Source organism: Ochotona princeps, chromosome 12, assembly GCF_030435755.1.
Source record: "Ochotona princeps isolate mOchPri1 chromosome 12, mOchPri1.hap1, whole genome shotgun sequence".
Classification (NCBI taxonomy): Eukaryota; Metazoa; Chordata; class Mammalia; order Lagomorpha; family Ochotonidae; genus Ochotona; species Ochotona princeps.
The window spans coordinates 43,072,211-43,088,649 of NC_080843.1; the positions used below are offsets into that span (position 1 = coordinate 43,072,211).

General features: G+C 45.6%; 1 protein-coding gene and 1 long non-coding RNA gene across 7 annotated transcripts in view; one reads left to right on the forward strand and one right to left on the reverse strand.

The window, feature by feature from the left end:
• Positions 1 to 10,728: 10,728 nt before the first annotated feature.
• LOC131481564 (uncharacterized) lies at positions 10,729 to 14,932 on the reverse strand. The gene is made up of 3 exons (XR_009246394.1): positions 14,814 to 14,932; positions 13,627 to 13,698; positions 10,729 to 10,859 (listed from the first exon to the last, which is right to left on the reverse strand). It is a non-coding gene; the product is annotated as an uncharacterized LOC131481564 (long non-coding RNA).
• Positions 14,933 to 15,148: 216 nt separating this feature from the next.
• AKAP11 (A-kinase anchoring protein 11) overlaps positions 15,149 to 16,439 on the forward strand; it is a 47,342-nt gene continuing 46,051 nt past the window's right edge. For 5 of the 6 annotated variants that reach the window (XR_009246393.1, XM_036493372.2, XM_004577456.3 and 2 more), the window contains exon 1: positions 15,715 to 15,791. The gene's annotated coding sequence lies outside the window, so the exon portion shown is untranslated. Of the gene's footprint in view, positions 15,238 to 15,714; positions 15,792 to 16,439 lie in introns of those variants that run through there. The other variant, XM_058670694.1, reaches the window with a different exon arrangement.

The following is a 16,439-nucleotide window of genomic DNA, read 5'->3' on the forward strand; positions in this document are numbered from 1 at the left end:
GGCTGCGTTCTATCTAGGAAACAGCTATAGTCTCCCAAGGCACTAGTGTGGGCTGGGATTGGCTGCACCAGGCCAGTTCAGACCCCAACACCATCTGGTGTCATGGAGAACCAGGGTAGATGTGGGACTGACTAGGCTGGGTCTCAATCCCCTACTGAGTCATGTGTGGGCTGTATGTGGGTATGGATGAGCCATGGCTGGGCTGAAACATCCAACAAGAAGAACCAGAGTGGGGTGAAAGTTAGCCAGGAAAAGCCACTGTTCCTGCTAGGACAGGAGGTGAACTGAGTAGGGTTGGCTCAAGGACCCCCTGGTATGCGCAAAAACTGGCATTGGGAGGGGTTCTGATGGAGGAGCCTGGGCAACTCCTCTGGCAGGACACAGTCCCTGCAGGTAAGCGCAAGAAGCATAATAGGAAACAGCCCAGAACAGGCCATGGAAAGTTTCCCACTGGCACACATTCGGCATGGGTCAGGGGCAGACTAGGCTAAATCAGTTCATGTCATCCACTGGCAAATCCGATCACCAGAACAGAGTGTGGGTTGAGCCGGGTTTGGTCACGACAAAACCAGTACACATTATGGAATGCCAGGGCGAGGTTGCCTGTACTGGATTTGACTGCAGCAGCCAACCAGCACACGTGAGATCCAGGAAGGGAGGGGCCGATCTGGCAGGGGGATTAAGGGGCTGGTCCCCTCACCGAACAGCTACTCCCACTGGAGAGAGTGGGCTGGGATGGGTACAGACCAGACTAAGCAAGGCTGCAACACCTGTGCGCTGCATGTGGACTAGATCAGGGAAAAGCCAGGCTGGGCTGATTATTCCTGCGGGTGCAAGCATAAATTAGAGTGAGTGAGGGATGTTTGGGCTTAGCCGCAGCATCAGCTGGCAGAAGCTGGCACTGGGGACTAATTCTGTCAAGTCAAATCACAGAACCACCTAAAGAGTGCATAAACCGGGACTGAGAGAGATTTGGGAGGGAAAAAGTGGGTTCCCCCTTCTTGGGTCACTGTTCCCGCGGGAGGGCATGAAAACTAGGACGGGGGCTGGGGTGGCTAGACAGAGAGGCACTCAACAACATCTGTGAGGGCTGGATGGTTGAGTTGGTTAGATGGAACTAAGCTCTAATACCCAGTGACAAGTACAAGAGCCAAATGGGATGGGGGACAGATTGGTCTACCACTACACATACTGGCAAACCAGGGTAAGGGGCGGGCCTGGTGGGGGTTATTGTGGGTCGCCCTGACTAGGCTGCAGCTCCCACTGGTTGATGTAAGGGCCAAGTATGTGCTGGGCAGAATCAGACTGGACTGCAACACCCATTGGTTCCAGTGGAAGTCAGGACTGAAAACAGAACCAACCCAGCAATTGCAACCACCAGCTGATCAGGGTGATGGACTGTGCCGGGCCCTGTGCTTCCTAGAACATACAAGAATCTGGTCTGGGAATACCTCAAAGTTTCTTTGGAGATCTCCCCAATCGAACTGCTGGACTCAGAACTCTAACCAAGAAAAGACAGGAGACAGAACAGGTCAAACATTCATCTCAGCTATATGTTGGCAGCAAAATATGGGGCAAACGGAGACCTTATGATGGACCATATTAATCAGTGGACGACCTCATCGAGCGAAACTGGCAGCGATTCATAACTGGAGAACTATTAAAACCACTTGAGCAAATATCTCAGAGCATGCCCCACATCCGGGACTTGGGGTGGGCGGGAAACCAGGTGGGGCTTCTCCCTCAATATCCCCCTTTACCTCGGATACATGATGGAAACAATATGGACATAATAGTATTACCCACTTCCCTATACCCCTTGAACCTTTTTTTTTTAAACCGTAATTAACTATGTAAAGATTGTCAACAGCAATACAATAAAATAAATTTTAAAAAAACACAGTAATATTGTGTATCAATTTCAAGATAATGGTTTCCTGTGGAGAGAAAGGAAAGGAAAAAGAAAGTAAGAGAGGAAAAAGGGAAAGGGACGCAAAGGGAAGGGGTTTCCTGTGGAGAGAGAGGAAACAGATTTTGAGGGTGGAGCTTGAGCTGTGTCTGGAACATGAGTTCTTCCAAATTAAGTTTACCTTAAATATTTAATAATTAAAAATTATATTCTAATTTCCACCTTCTGTCTCCATCTTGTCCCCACAGAACAATCCTAGACCAGACTTTTCTTCTCCTTTTCTTTAAATTGAATTGTCAGATATACAGAGAAGAGGAGAGACAGAGAGTAGGAGAGAGAGAGAGAAGGATTTTCCATCCAATGACCCACTCCCCAGGTGGCCACAATGGCCGGAGGTGAGCCAACCTGAAGCCAGGAGAATACTCCGGGTCTCCCACACAGGCACAGGGTCCCAATGCCTTGAGCCATCCTCAACTGCTCTCCCAGACCACAAACAGGGAGCTGGAAGAGAAGTGGGGCCGCTGGGATTAGAACCGGCACACATAAGGGATCCCAGCAGTGCAAGGCAAGGACCTTAGCCGCTAGGTTACTGCACCGGACCCTAAAACCCTTTTCATCCAGATGATATCTCTAACTCTAATTTGATATCTCTAATGTGAGAGTATGGTTCCCTAATTCACAAAACTTGCTTGGTCACTAAGGAGAGGCCCCCACACTGGAAGTCCCTTACTTTGGCCATAAACAAGTGTCTTGCTGCAACCCCCGTATGTACAGAGGCCACTTTACTAGTTGAGATACTGTCTGAGTGCCTGCTGCCAGTCAGCCAGGATTTCTGAGAGGCTCTTGAGCCTAGCTTCCCTGGTGTTATATTTTGTCACCTGTTCTACTTGGATCCTGTAACACCTGCTGCATTCATGAACTATCTTTGGGACATGGAACTCTGAACTTCAGACGGAGTTTCCACTGTGCTCTGTTGCCCAAAACCTGTCCTATTCCAAGGGAAGTAACAGAGAGCCCTGGCTCAGACAGACAAGATTTATGGCACTCGGCACTTGCTAAGCTTCCTGATTTCCTTCCTATCCTGTGTCAGAGTGATCAAATTAAGCCCTCTTGTGATCCAAACCCTTAAAATAAAAATTTATGAGGACACAGCTGTCCCATTACCTTCCCTCACCCCTCAGACCTAGAGATTAAGTACTTCCTGGGATTTCGGCTCTCTAAATTGGAGATGATATGGGCATCCTGGGCCGCTTAAGTGTGCTCCTAGGAAGGTGTGCCCTCAAGTCACTCGCATCATGAAATACAATCTCTCTTGATTGAGCAAACTTTCACGTTAGGTCACCTGAAAAGCTCTGCTTTGGGTATCTTGGCACTTGTGCTCTCTGATTATGCTAGCTTAGCTTCTTGCCTAAAATATCGCCATGCTTACAGCCTTGTTAGAGTCCATAGCTCATGCCTGACTTATCCTCTGTAGTAAAAGGACCACAAACCTCCACCTGTAGTTTCCATTAGCCTCAAATGAACTGACTCCTTTTTTTTTTTTTTCAAATCTACTTACTCTTAACTCAGATCTTCACCCTACTTTGTCCTCATTTGGCAGGCAAGGCTCCAGGCAAAGAGAGTTAAGATGTAGTGTAGAACAGTATAGTTGTGCTTGTTGCCCGTGCGATACCCACTGCCCAATTCTATGACAGGCTCTTGTGAACCAGTGATAAGGCACAGTCCTACCTGCCTTTTAGTGGTACGAGAGTGAAACTGGTTGTGGAGAAGCAAAGACATGAGTGAAACAAGAGATTGATAGAGATTGGGGAATTTTATTTCATGCAGGCTTCCTGACAAATGTCTTCTCAGAAATTCTGAGAGTCAGATTTTTGATGATAGATGATGCTATTTCCTCTGCATGGACTAGAGAATATTCTGGAGACAAGATGTCAGTAGAAATTCCAGTGTTGGGGGGGAATTCCAGTGCAAAAAAAAAAAAAATGTGTGTCACATAATGCAATGAAATTAATAATAATAATAATAAAAAAAAAAATTCCAGTGTTGAGTTCTTGCATCTGTGGGGTAGTGGCCAAGGACCAAATGGCAGAGATGAGGTGGCTGGCCCTCAGATTTGTTCTTCTGTTAATATTCTACTCATGGTACTACTGGATTTATTTTCTGTGGAGTTAAGAATCTGGAATGACATGAGCTACATGTTCCTGAATGTCCTTTAGTATGAAGAAGAAAAGTTTAATTTAGCAGGATGAAGGAAGACTGATTTGGGCCATCATGGTGGACTAGTCGGTTAGGACACCACCTGATGTCAGCTCTCTCTGCCTCTCATTTCCTCTCTGTAACTCTTTCAAATAAATAAATAAATCTTATAAAAAAGAGGGACTGATTACATTCATGGCAGAATTTAGAGCATTAGGAACTGTAGTTGTATGTCACCAGTGTGATGGTCAAGATGGTAATGAGGTGAAAATGGTACCTGTAACTTTGTGATGAGTTGTAGGGAAAGAAGCTGTCTGCCATGATGTTTTGGAAACCTAATAATGTGCCTTTCGTACTATCACTGATGCCTTATCATTTGAGCATTTCAACTCTCTTGAGGAAATCTGTTAGTTATCTTTTGTGGCTATAATTCCTCAATATATTCTATAGCTACAGACATTGACAAGGAGAATTAAGCTCAGGAAGCAGAATTACAGTTCCCAGACATTTGATGTTCTAAGATATAAATGGATGACATTTAAAAAGTGGAAGTGGGAAGCAGAGGTGACTACTAGTTCTCTCAGTAGTGGGGAGAGTGGCACTGAAGAGATGTCTTTTGGGTTTAGTCAATTATTTCTGCCTGCCTGGTAGTTTGAGAGTGATATCCTGGGACAAGCCCATTTTTATAGGCAGGTGCAAAAGAGATTCTACCTAAGGCATAATATAAACATGCTACTTGTATATTTCTCATACTGAGATATAATTTTAAAACTTTCAATTACACTTTAAAAAAAAATGTGAAAGCAGAGAGACACAGCTAGGTCTTTTTCCACTGGTTCACTCCCTAGCTGGTTACAGAAGCTAGAGTAGGCCAGGCTGAGCCTGGAAGCCCAGCACTCAATCAGTGTGGGGGGCAAAAACTCAGGTGATTCAGACAGCACCTGGTGCATCCTAAGGAGTTCATGGACAGGAATCGGGTCTAGCAAGCAGAGCAGACACTCAACCCCAGGGCTTTAATATGGGATGCAGGCATCTTAACAGCTGTGCCAAGCTGCCACACCAACCTGAGAAATGTTTTGACAAAGAAATGAAGTACTAACGGTAGATTAAAAAGAAAGAAACTTTATACCAGGCCACATTGAATGTAAGGTCATACTGAATGTAAATAAAAGGGCCCTCAGACCACAGCAGTCTTGCTGATGTCTTTGTGGAGGCAGATGACTAACGTGGCTATCCAAGTGACTCCTGTGGGGATTCTCTGGCATAAGCGGAAGTGAGCCACTGTTAATTGGAACAGCCATGCAGGGGGTGTTATGTTCCTGAGAGGAAGAGAGTTAGTGAGGAAATCCATTATGAAAGCGGTCCAGGGAAATTGCATGCTTGGCAGGAGGCAGAGAAAGCCTGTGGTTGTCCCCAGCAGGTGTTTGTTTTTGCATGTCTCTTGCACACCACTGCTTTACGTTGTTTTAATATTTTGAAATGGAACATCAAAATGTTAGAAGTCATGAATCAAGGAAGTAGAACTTGAATTTGATCACAGTAAACAAATAAGCAAAGAGAAGAATTCAGAATAATATTCTGTGAATTTCTTTTTTTTAAGATTAAAAAAAATTTTTTTTATTGGAAAGTCAGATATACAGAGAAAGAGAGACAGAGAGAAAGATCTTCCTTCTATTGGTTCACTCCCCAAACAGCCACAATGACTAGACTGACCTGATCTGAAGCCAGGAGCTAAGAGCCTCTTTTGGGTCTCCCATGCAAGTGCAGGGTTCCAAGGTTTTTTTGTGGCCCAGGTCACAAGCAGGGAGCTGGATGGGAAGTAGAATGCCAGAGTTAGAACCGGTGCCCTTATGTGATCCTGGTGCGTGCTAGGCTAGGATTTTAGTGATTAGGCTACTACGTCTGGCCATATTCTGTGAATTACAAGTCATGTGACAGAGACTACTTTGGGCAGGTAAAAGATTTGTTTGATCTATAAATACATGTATCATTGTCTTTCCTAGTTGAGAGACAAATGGCCCAAAACATGCTGACTCATAGGACTAGACTGGTTTTATAAAAGTCTGTCCCCAGTGGAAGTGATGAATCGAATGATTGGAAAGCAGGAACATATGCATTTGCTGCAACATGCGGAAAGGGCTGATGTCCAGATTTGTTCTGGCATCTAGGAACCAAAGCCATGGCTTTAGAGAAAGGGTCCTGTTGGGAAGATGGTGTTGATCTCTTACTAAGGGTGCTGTAGCAGAAAGCAGCATGGACACTCTAGTAGGAGACTGGACGGAGACATGCATTTACTCCGGTGGATGACGCTGTGGAAAGGTAACAGTGATCAAAACCAGACAGGACAATGCATGATTCAGCAAACTTCAGTAAAGGCTTTTCTTCTCCCTGAAATTCAAGCTTTAGGATGTTCAAAAATACTTATATACTGTAGACCAAATAGAAATAAAAGTATTTTTGCTGCCAAAAAAATAAAAAAATAAAAACTTATATAAAAGGTGGATTAACACAGTGACTGAAGAGGTCGGCATCTCATAGAGGCATTGGTTCTAGTCCCGGCTACTCCACTTCCAATCTAGCTCTCTGTTCATGGACTGGGAAAGTAGCAGTGGACTGTACTCGCCTTGGAGAGCAGGAAGAAGTTCCTGGCTCCTGCCTTTGGAGTGGCTCTGCTCTGGCCCTTTGGGCCATTTGGGGAGTGAATCAGTGGATGTAAGATCATTTTCTGTCTCTCCTCTGTATACATCTGCCTTCCAAATAAAAATAAATAAATATTTTAAAGAGGCACAGAATTTGACAATAAAGCTCAAGTAGTATCTTATAAACATTGTGGCTTCTTTTCCCTCATGGAAGTATGACATTTCTTTAAACCAAACATAAACATTAGTGTGGTGATTTTTTTTTTTTAAGATTTATTGGATAGTCAGATATACGGAGAGGAGGAGAGACAGAGAGGAAGATCTTACATCCACTGATTCACTCCCCAAGTGGCCACAATGGCTGGAGCTGATCTAATCCGAAGCCAGGAGCCAGGAGCCTCTTCCAGGTCTCTCACGCAGGTGCAGGGTCCCAAAGCTTTGGGCTGTCCTGAACTGCCTTCCCAGGCCACAAGCAGGGAGCTGGATGGGAATTGGGGCTGCTGGCATTAGAACCAGCACCCATATGGAATCCCGGGCATGCAAGACGAGGATTTAACCACTTCGCTATCGTACCAGGCCCTAGTGTGGTGATTTTATCCAGTTTGTTTTCCTGCAGACTTAATTTTCATCATAAGTTAATATGCCAATTTAATAACTACTGACCATTTGAAAAAGTGAGAGAAAATTACATGCCTCATATTATTAAATAAGAACTCTGTAGAAATCTTGTTGTGCTCAGTATATTCTGCCCACAGGCAGACTCTTGGAAGATAACAAGAGTTTTCGAAGAATCTGATAATACCAATAGTAATAAGGCCAGCAAGTTGTACAATCAAATATGAGATAGGGACACAATTAAAAAGGAGCAACCTTCAATCTGTTTGGAGATAAGAGCAAAACATTGTGAAGAGATGAGGACCTCATATTTGGGCTCTGCAGGAAGGGAGTTTGGTCCTGTGGTGAAGATCCCAACTGGGATAGGTGCATTCCAAATCAGAAAGCCCGGAGCTGGAGTCCCAACTCTGTCCTGAGTTCCAGCTTCCTGCTACTGTGAACTCTGGAAGCTGGTGCTGGTGGCTCAGGAGTTGGGCTTTTGCCAGCCACATAGGAGACCCAGATTTCGTTCCCAGCTCCTGGTTGCAGCTGGGCCCAGTCCTAGCTATTGTGGGTATTTCAGGAGAAAATAAGCAAAAGGGGGTGTTCTTTGTTTCTCTAATAAACAAATGGGTTTTTACAATTTTTAAAAAGATTTCTTTATTTTTATTGGATAGTCAGATTTACAGAATGAAGGAGAGACAGAAAGATCTTCCATCTGCTGGTTCACTCCCCAAGTAGCTGCAAACAGCTGGAGCTGAGCTGATGCAAAGCCAGGAGCCAGGAGCCTCTTCTTGGTCTCCCACGCGGGTGCAGGGTCCCAAGGCTTTGGGCTGTCCTGAACTGCTTTCCCAGGCCACAAGCAGGGAGCTGGATGGGAATCGGGGCTGCCAGGATATGAACTGGAGCCCATATGAGATCTAAGCGCGTGCAAGACAAGGACTTTAGCCAATAGGCTACCGTATCCGACCTACCACCACCTGTTGTATGCCAAGCATCACACTCGTGCTCACGTAGCCGAAAGTTGTATTTGTTCCTTTCTTTCTTTCTTTTTTCATAACCACATCCTTTAGTGGAGATTGCACTAGCTATGAAAGGAAACAGGAAAGGATGGGCTGCTTTGGTACTCACAACAATGAGCTATGAGGAATCCTGGTCTATCCTTCAGTAGCGTGCCTAATTTCACAAATTCCATTGTGAGGAATTTGTTCAAGATGACCCTTACTGAATTCAATAGGGAACAAAACTAGCACAGGGCCAGATCAGACAGCCCTGGTATATTTTAAAGGCTTCAAACCCTAACTAGAACAGATCGTATAAAGCTTAGTCTAGGAAACTTTCAAAGTATTTTAAAAGCTCTGCTAGTCTTTAACCTAGATTCTTGCCACAATATATAATGACTTCCTACACCACAAATAGACTTGTTTTGTGGACATGAGTGGTACTTAAAGATCTAATCATATAAAGCAATTTCTGTGGAATTTCATGTGAGTTACCTAGGGAGTAATGCTTTCATTTACATGTTAAATTAATGTTTCATTTGAAAAGCAAAGCAGCTCAGCAGCATGAATAGCTGACCCAGGAACAGGTGAAACTAGGATCTGTTCTTCTTGTCAAAAGTTATAAAAATATTCAAAGGATTGCCCTTAGTCTTTTTTTTTAAAGATTTATATATTTTTATTGGAAAGTCAGATATACAGAGAGGAGGAGAGACAGAGAGGAAGATCTTCCATCCAATGATTCACTCCCCAAGTGGCCACAATGGCCGGAGGTGAGCCAATCCGAAACCAGGGGCCAGCAGCTTCTTCCAGGTCTCTCACGCAGGTGCAGGGTCCCAAAGCTTTGGGCTGTCCTGGACTGCTTTCCCAGGCCACAAGCAGGGAGCTGGATGGGAATTGGGGCTGCTGGCATTAGAACCGGCGCCCATATGGGATCCTGGTGTGTCCACGGTGAGGACTTTAGCCACTAGGCCACTGTGCCAGGTCCCTGATGTCATTTTAAAAGTAGCAACCATGCATGAAGTGGGAGTATACCTTACCTTTTCCAAAAGACAGTTTCTTTGAATTAACAATTTCTATAACATATGCTTTTTATGACATTTTGTGTTTCTATTTTATGATTAACTGTCTATCAGGCATTTAAAATCATCAGGGCAAAGTATTTAAAGAGGGTCTCATCTGAAGTAATTGCATTGAGTATGATTATTTGCTTCTGATTTCAGAGAAATCTGTTCCTTAACAGAGGGTATCCTGGTATTTTACATGCTAGAAATTGCATAAGTCAATAATTATCTATGACTATGATGATTTAAATCAGAAAAATTATTTGAGTAAGAGATGTAATAGCACTCAGATTTATTTTGCTACTCAAGAGAGGCTTAATTTATAGTGGCATTTCTGAATTATTATCTGTTGCATATACTAATAAGTATAGTTATGATTTTAGAAGTCATTGAGTGTATAATGAGCACTTTCCCATTTTAGAGCATTACTAAGTATCATGTTAAACAGTGGTTAAGATGTACTTCTATCTTGCACAGTACTTACCACAAAGGAATTAGTTAAGCGTATAAATTGTGATGTAACATACATGCTTATACATGCTTAATAACAAGGATAAGAAGAAAGAATTTCAAATTTACAAAGCATTCTTACATATTTCAATAACTACTGAAGCTTCAGTTTCTACTTTCAAAGTGTTTTTTAAAGGATTATCAACTAGTGCATGTAAGACAACCAGCAAAGAAAAGGCAATGTGCTCCATTATCTTTTTCTGTATTTTCCAGTGTTCTACCTAATGGGAATTAATTCATATGCATTAAAAGCATAAAAACTGAAATGTAACAACTGAGCAATGTGGATAATAAGGACTTGGCTATCTTCCTTCCCAAGTGAGCTGCCAGCTGGGGCTATCAGTCAGGCAGGAAACATCCCCCAGGCAGGAATTCAGCCAGTGGGCCAAAGGGAGACAAGTTTTCAAACAGGAAGAGACATGGGATAGGCTTTTGGCTGTGCCAGGTTGTGGGTGTAAAGCTCCCGGCGAAAGATGATGCCTGCCTTTGTAAGTCAAAGGGTTACGCTGAGAAGGCAAGCTGTATGGTGTATGCTAAGATTCATTGAAAAGTAGGACCAGCTCATTTTTGTCTTAACTATGACATTTAATACCCAGTGTGATCTAGAACAAATCACTCAATCATGCCCAGTCATAATTCTATCATGTGTCAAACATCTTGGTTCCATTATTAGTCTATGGTCCAAAATGAAATATTTTTGTCAGATGACAAATCACAGTGGAAGAGACACCATCAGCTTTAATGCTAGAAAATAGCTCACCATGATGTCTTTGGGATTCCCACGTGTTCCATTAGGTCCCTTGGGTACAGCCTGGGTTCTCTGGCCACGCTGCTCAGCCCCAGCTGCCTTGTGCACCACTGCATCGGCAAAGGACACTCATTTTCCTGTTGTAGCATCCCACATGTGAGCCAGGCCTTGTTGTTAAGTACCCTTTGGCACAGCACAAGTCTGAAATATATCATTTGTGAAGATTTTGTCAGGCAAGGGAAATGAATGCTGAAATGTAGGCGAGGACACCTGTTATCCCCCTTCCCTACTTTCCTTTGACCCCATCCTTCCTTCCTACGAATAGCTCCTGAGCAATTGCCACATCCCAGGCACTGCTACGCAAAAGTGGTCCCTGCTTTTTTCTTAGAGGAGGAAGGATCCAGACACTAACCAATGAACCACACAAATCAATATCCTTGTAAGTGGTTAGTGCTTTGAGGAAATAGTGGAGTCTTGGATTAAGCAGAGATTTCTCCGTCTGACGAGTAGGGAGTTCTCAAAACAATGAGAGCAGAACTGAGAGCTGGGGGTGCCTGGTCATTCAGATTCCTGGCTGATTCCTGGCTGATTCCTGATTCCACACTGAAGGAACGGCCTGGTGGAGCGCTCAGAGGCAAGGGTGTGGTCCCATTTGGAAGACCTGAAGGAGGGACTGTCTGAGAAGAAGAATAGGAGAGCAGAGGCAGAGGGGAAGGCAGATGTGAGGAGAACAGCCAGTGACAGCCGGCTGTGGCAGGGGACAGCGTGAGAGCGGGCAGCCATGGCAGCAGGACTGTGAGGCCTCTGCACACACCTACGCGACAGGCAAGAAAAGGCTAGCAACCCAGTGACTAGGCAAAGGAAACATGCACTTTGTAAGTAGGTCAAACTTAATGTTTTATCCTGTAAGGATAAAAAAGAATAGGCTACTTCCACGTGAAACAATCACATGATGAATATTCAGAGTAGAATTATTCATAATGGCCACAAAGTAGAAATAACCCAGACCTCTACCATTTGACAACTGCCTGCTAAAACGTGCCCTATGCATAGACTGGAACCATGAATTGACAGCAAAAGGAAAGGAAATGCTGATAGCATGCCAACTATACCATGACCCTTGAAGATATCATGCTCCCCACATGAAATGACATAAAAACACCTTCTATTGTTTCACTTCATTAAGTGATACGTCCACAGAATAAGCAAAATACAGAGATATAACTTAGTGATTGCATGGGGCTGCTGATGAGGTGAGTGAGGTTTCTTTAAGGGGGAACAAAACTGTTCTAAAATTAATTTTGGTGATGACTGTATGACTGTGAATGTGCTGAAAAAGACTGAATTGCATGATATATGATTTGAATCTTAATAAAATTGTTTAAAATAAAATCATTTTTAAAAATGTAAGAACTGGGCCTAGCACACTGGCCTAGTGGCTAAAGTCCTCCCCTTGCATGTGCTGGGATCCCATGTAGGCGCAGGTTCGCATCTCAGCTGTTCCATTTCCCTTCCAGCTCCCTGCTTGTGACCTGGAAAAGCAGTCAAGGGTGGTCCAAAGCCTTGGGACCCTGCACTTGCGTGGGAGACCTGGAAGAAGCTCCTGGCTTCTGATAGACTCAGGTCTGGCCTTTGCAGCCATTTGGGGAGTGAACCAGTGGATGGAAGGATCTTTCTGTCTCCTCTTCTCTGTAGTTCTGACTTTCCAATAAAAATAAATAAATCTTAAAAAAAAAAAAAAGAACTAGGGACATCATAGAAATGGATCTCAATCCTCAGTTTCTTCTCATGTCATATTCAGTGTATTGCAAGTAACTATAGCTGTCGTGAGAGAGCAGCATGACTCTTACGTGGGCAAATGTGGAGCATTGTGGCTCTATTAATATTTGTTAGAATGGTAGAGTCCACAGTTCTCTAAGTTAGCAGTACCATGCAGCTGTTTGAGCTAATCATTATGAAGGATGTCAACAAGGATTAAAAATTAATCGATTTGCAATTGAAAGAAATACCCATTTGTTAGAATGTTTTCTCCTCAGCATTTTTTTTCCATTTAAAAAGTAATTCTAGAATGTTCCTTGAAGTCCTGCTTTCATTCAAATGTAGGTATTTGCCTCACTTTCAGCTACTGACTCAGACCTTTTAAAAATGTGTTTTTCTCTCTTGTCCTTAAGCCCTGATTAGGAACATGTGAACCGTTATTTATTAAACCCCACTGAGGTTGTAAATAGCGTGTGAGAAAGGGAATATGAGGGTGAACAGGTGGCAACGCTGCCGACTCCACACTCGGTCAAGGTCAGCATTTCTTAGGGAAGCATTCCCGATATCTGGGCTAATCAATTTCATGGTTCCTCAACTGGTGTGTGTGTGTCCAAGTGCATCTGGCTTGTGCTGCTGACTGACTGTCAGCTTTCCATAAAGATTCATTTCCCCTTCCAGTTTCCGTCCTACGGGCGTGTGCATGCCAAGTGTGATTCAGCTTCAGTGTTTTGTGGGTAGACGGGTTACACTGCCCTGTTTTATGTCTGAGGAAGCTGAGACTCTGCAATGGTAAGGAACCTTGGTTTGGTTGTGTTACCAGAAAATGAGAGGTTTCTAGTTGGAAGTGAAACCTCCTGATTCCTATTTATTTATTGATGTAGCTTGCTCATTTTCCAACCTTCAACCCCTCTCTTTTCAAATCTTACACTGAAGAAAAAGTTTCGACATGGAACATCATTTTCTTAGAATGACTTTTAAGCCACAAGAGGTGGCCATCTGTGTGGCATTAGTGGAGGGAAGAAAAGCGGAAGAGGGCCTTTCTTTAGGCCATTCATCTTCCTAAGTAACAGTATAAGCTTAATTACTTCTCCTGCTCAAAATCCACATTTTTGTGTAAAAGCAGCACACAGCACTAGAGCTCTGACCTAACAGATTTTAGGAGAGCAATTTCAAAATCATTGGAAACAGATTTTTCACGATTTTCTCTCACCTGGACAACAAGTCTCCCAATTTCCCTGCTTCTGCTGTGGGTTCCATAAAATCAATTCTCTCCTTGAAAGACCTTAAGAAAAAAAAAAAAAGGAAACTATAGCTCTCTCTCTTAATCAAACTATTGAATGCCCGCCATTGCATTACCAACCCCTTTCTTGGCTAACAAAGCTCTATGGGATCTGGCCAATTTTTGCTTCTCTCTCTCTAGAAGCTTCTTTCCCCTTTCTCTTTCTCTCCCTCCCCTCCCCCAAAGCACTACAATAGGCTCCCATCAGAGTCTTCCTCCTCCCTTAGAGCGGCTCTGACATTAGCAGTCCATCTAACTGGTCACCATAACTCATTGAAATCTCTCTGCAGGCAGCTTAACACCAACAGGTTCTTTTTTTTTCTTTCTTCTTTTCCTCTCTCCAATAAGCCACGTGTAACCTAGCCTCCCTTCTCTCTCACTAGGTCAGCAGCCTGAAAGAGGTGCCTAACACCCGTAGCAACGTGAGGAATCATGGGGGCTGAGGGGAAGTTAGTGTCTCCGGTCCCTGGTAAAATGACCTTTGGAAAATACAAAATCTTTCTTCTCCCCGTTGCTTAACCTTTTTAGAGCTTTGTCCCCATCTCCCTAGAGGGAGAACTAGCAGCCAGAATCAACATATCATTTCCCTTCTCTCAGAGTGTTTGCCATGACAAAAGCAAGGAGGCACAGCCCCTACTAATCCCATCTCTGTCAAAGAGATGGTGCTTAAGTTTTCAGCTTATTAGAATGGGAGAAGGAGGTCTCCAGTCCCACCTTTCCGAAGTCCCTCGGATTTGGACAAGGTGCAACCTTGCTGCCCATTGTGAATGAGGTTTTTTTTTTTTTTTTTTTTTTTTTTTTAAATCTTCTTGCCCTTTCACTCATTTTGTTCCTCCTCCCCTGAGATGGCGAAGACACCACTTCCACCATTTTCCTCGTGTTTTTCCTTCCTCGGAGCCCCCTCCGTTACTGTGTCAGGAGACCTGTCTTTCATTCTCTTAAATAAATCTTGCCTTGCACACAAAGTTGTCCGCATGAAAATTATTTCATCTGAGACAACAAACGAGGTTGCAGTCATCTTCTACGTCAAGTTCCCTGCAACAGGAACTCAACCCAAATTTGTTGAATGTAGAAAGCAGCCTGCCCGCGCCACTCTCCCTAGCGGGGCAACACTTAACTCTGTCATGACGACACACCGACAAGGGTCTTGGCCATCGTACAGGCGTCTGAGACACAGGTGCCATTGAAGACACGGCATGACTTGATTGGACTGACATCCTCTAAGGTTAAGTGTACACAGTCTCTGGGGTCACAGCGGTACTGTCAGGCTTCGACACAACGTCAAGACTTGGGGAGGAGCGCTAGGGCCCGGAGATGTCTGGGGCTCATTCCCGGGGCTGCGATAGGGCCGGCGGGGTGGTGTGCTAGGAGGGGTCCTCCCCAGAGATGCAGGGGAGAAGGGGCGGAGCCAGCCGGGAGGATGGGCCCTTCGGGGACTGCTACGTCCCGTGGCGCTGCCCACTGTGGCTAGGTTCCGGGGACACTCCGGCAGACGGCACGTCTAGTTCTGCGGCGAAGAAGGAGCCTCGCCGACGCCCGGCGGTAAGACCAAAGGGTCGAGGGAACCGGGTTAGGCCAACCCGGTGGAAGCTATCCCAGGCCTGGGGAGGGGAGATTGCCAGCGGAAAGGGTTAAGCCGTTTCCACGGCAACAGACCAGGAAGCGCGCAAGACGTCCGCCGCAGGTTCGTAGGTCAGCCTCGAGTAGAAAGCTCCCACGGGCTGAACGGGTTCTAGCCAATCGTTGGGCTTCGCTGGCTCACGTGATTGCCGTTAGCGGCCTTCGCAGCACGTGGGAAGGTTTTTCGCGTTACTCCTTTTTTTTAAAATATCATTTAAGCCCACCCCCTTTTGCGCGGACTTGGCCTCCTCGGGTGCTTCTCGCGAGAGACAGGACCTCCTCTCGCGAGAGTGAGTGGGAGGCGTGGGGAAGAAGGCGGTGTTGCCGGCCGAGGCTGCGGCGGCGGAAGCCGAGGGGGTGGGCAGGGCGGGGGCGGGCCGCGGGGCAGGGAGGGCGGGGAGGGCTGGGGGCCGGTGCGGGTCGGGGTGTCCTCCTGCTCGGCCGGCGACAGGCTGGGGAGCTGCGGAGGCTGCCAGGTGAGCGTCGTCAGCCACGCGTGGACCGGGCTCCCGGCTGCTCCCCGAGCGGGGGATGGATGGAGCGGCCTGTCTGGCTGCGGGGCTGCCGGAGACCTCTGCTCCTGGGCCGGGCGGCGGGTGGGGGGGTGTTCGCGTGCGTGACGGGGCTTCCTGGGGGCGGGGGTCCTGAGGGGGGTGGCGGGGCCGGGGGCCGTCGGTGCGTGTCCGCGGTCTGCGCGCGGGGAGCTGCTGCGGCAGGCTGGTCCCCCACAGCATCCCTGGCTGTCAGCACCCCCTGCGCCGGAGCCGCTCGTGTCGTGTGAACAGAAGGCATCAAGCGAGTATTTGCTGTCAGAATCTCCTAGGTCGTTCATTCCTTAAATGCTAGTCGTTCATATGAAGCACCATGTAATCATTGCTCCCTCTCCTCCCCCCTTTTTTTAAACTTCTGGAAAATGACGTTAACATGTAAAAATCACCCCAGTGATGTGGTTTCTTTGCCTGCCTCATCCCGTCTCCTACAAAGCCTTAGTTGGAGGTGGCTCAGCCCCAGGTGTTAAGGGATTTCATGGTGAGAAATACTGCCGCGACATAGCTAATGGCCGTGTGCAAACTGGAGTTAAAAATTTCGGTTCTCTTTTCTGTTGTGTAATTTTTTTTTTGATT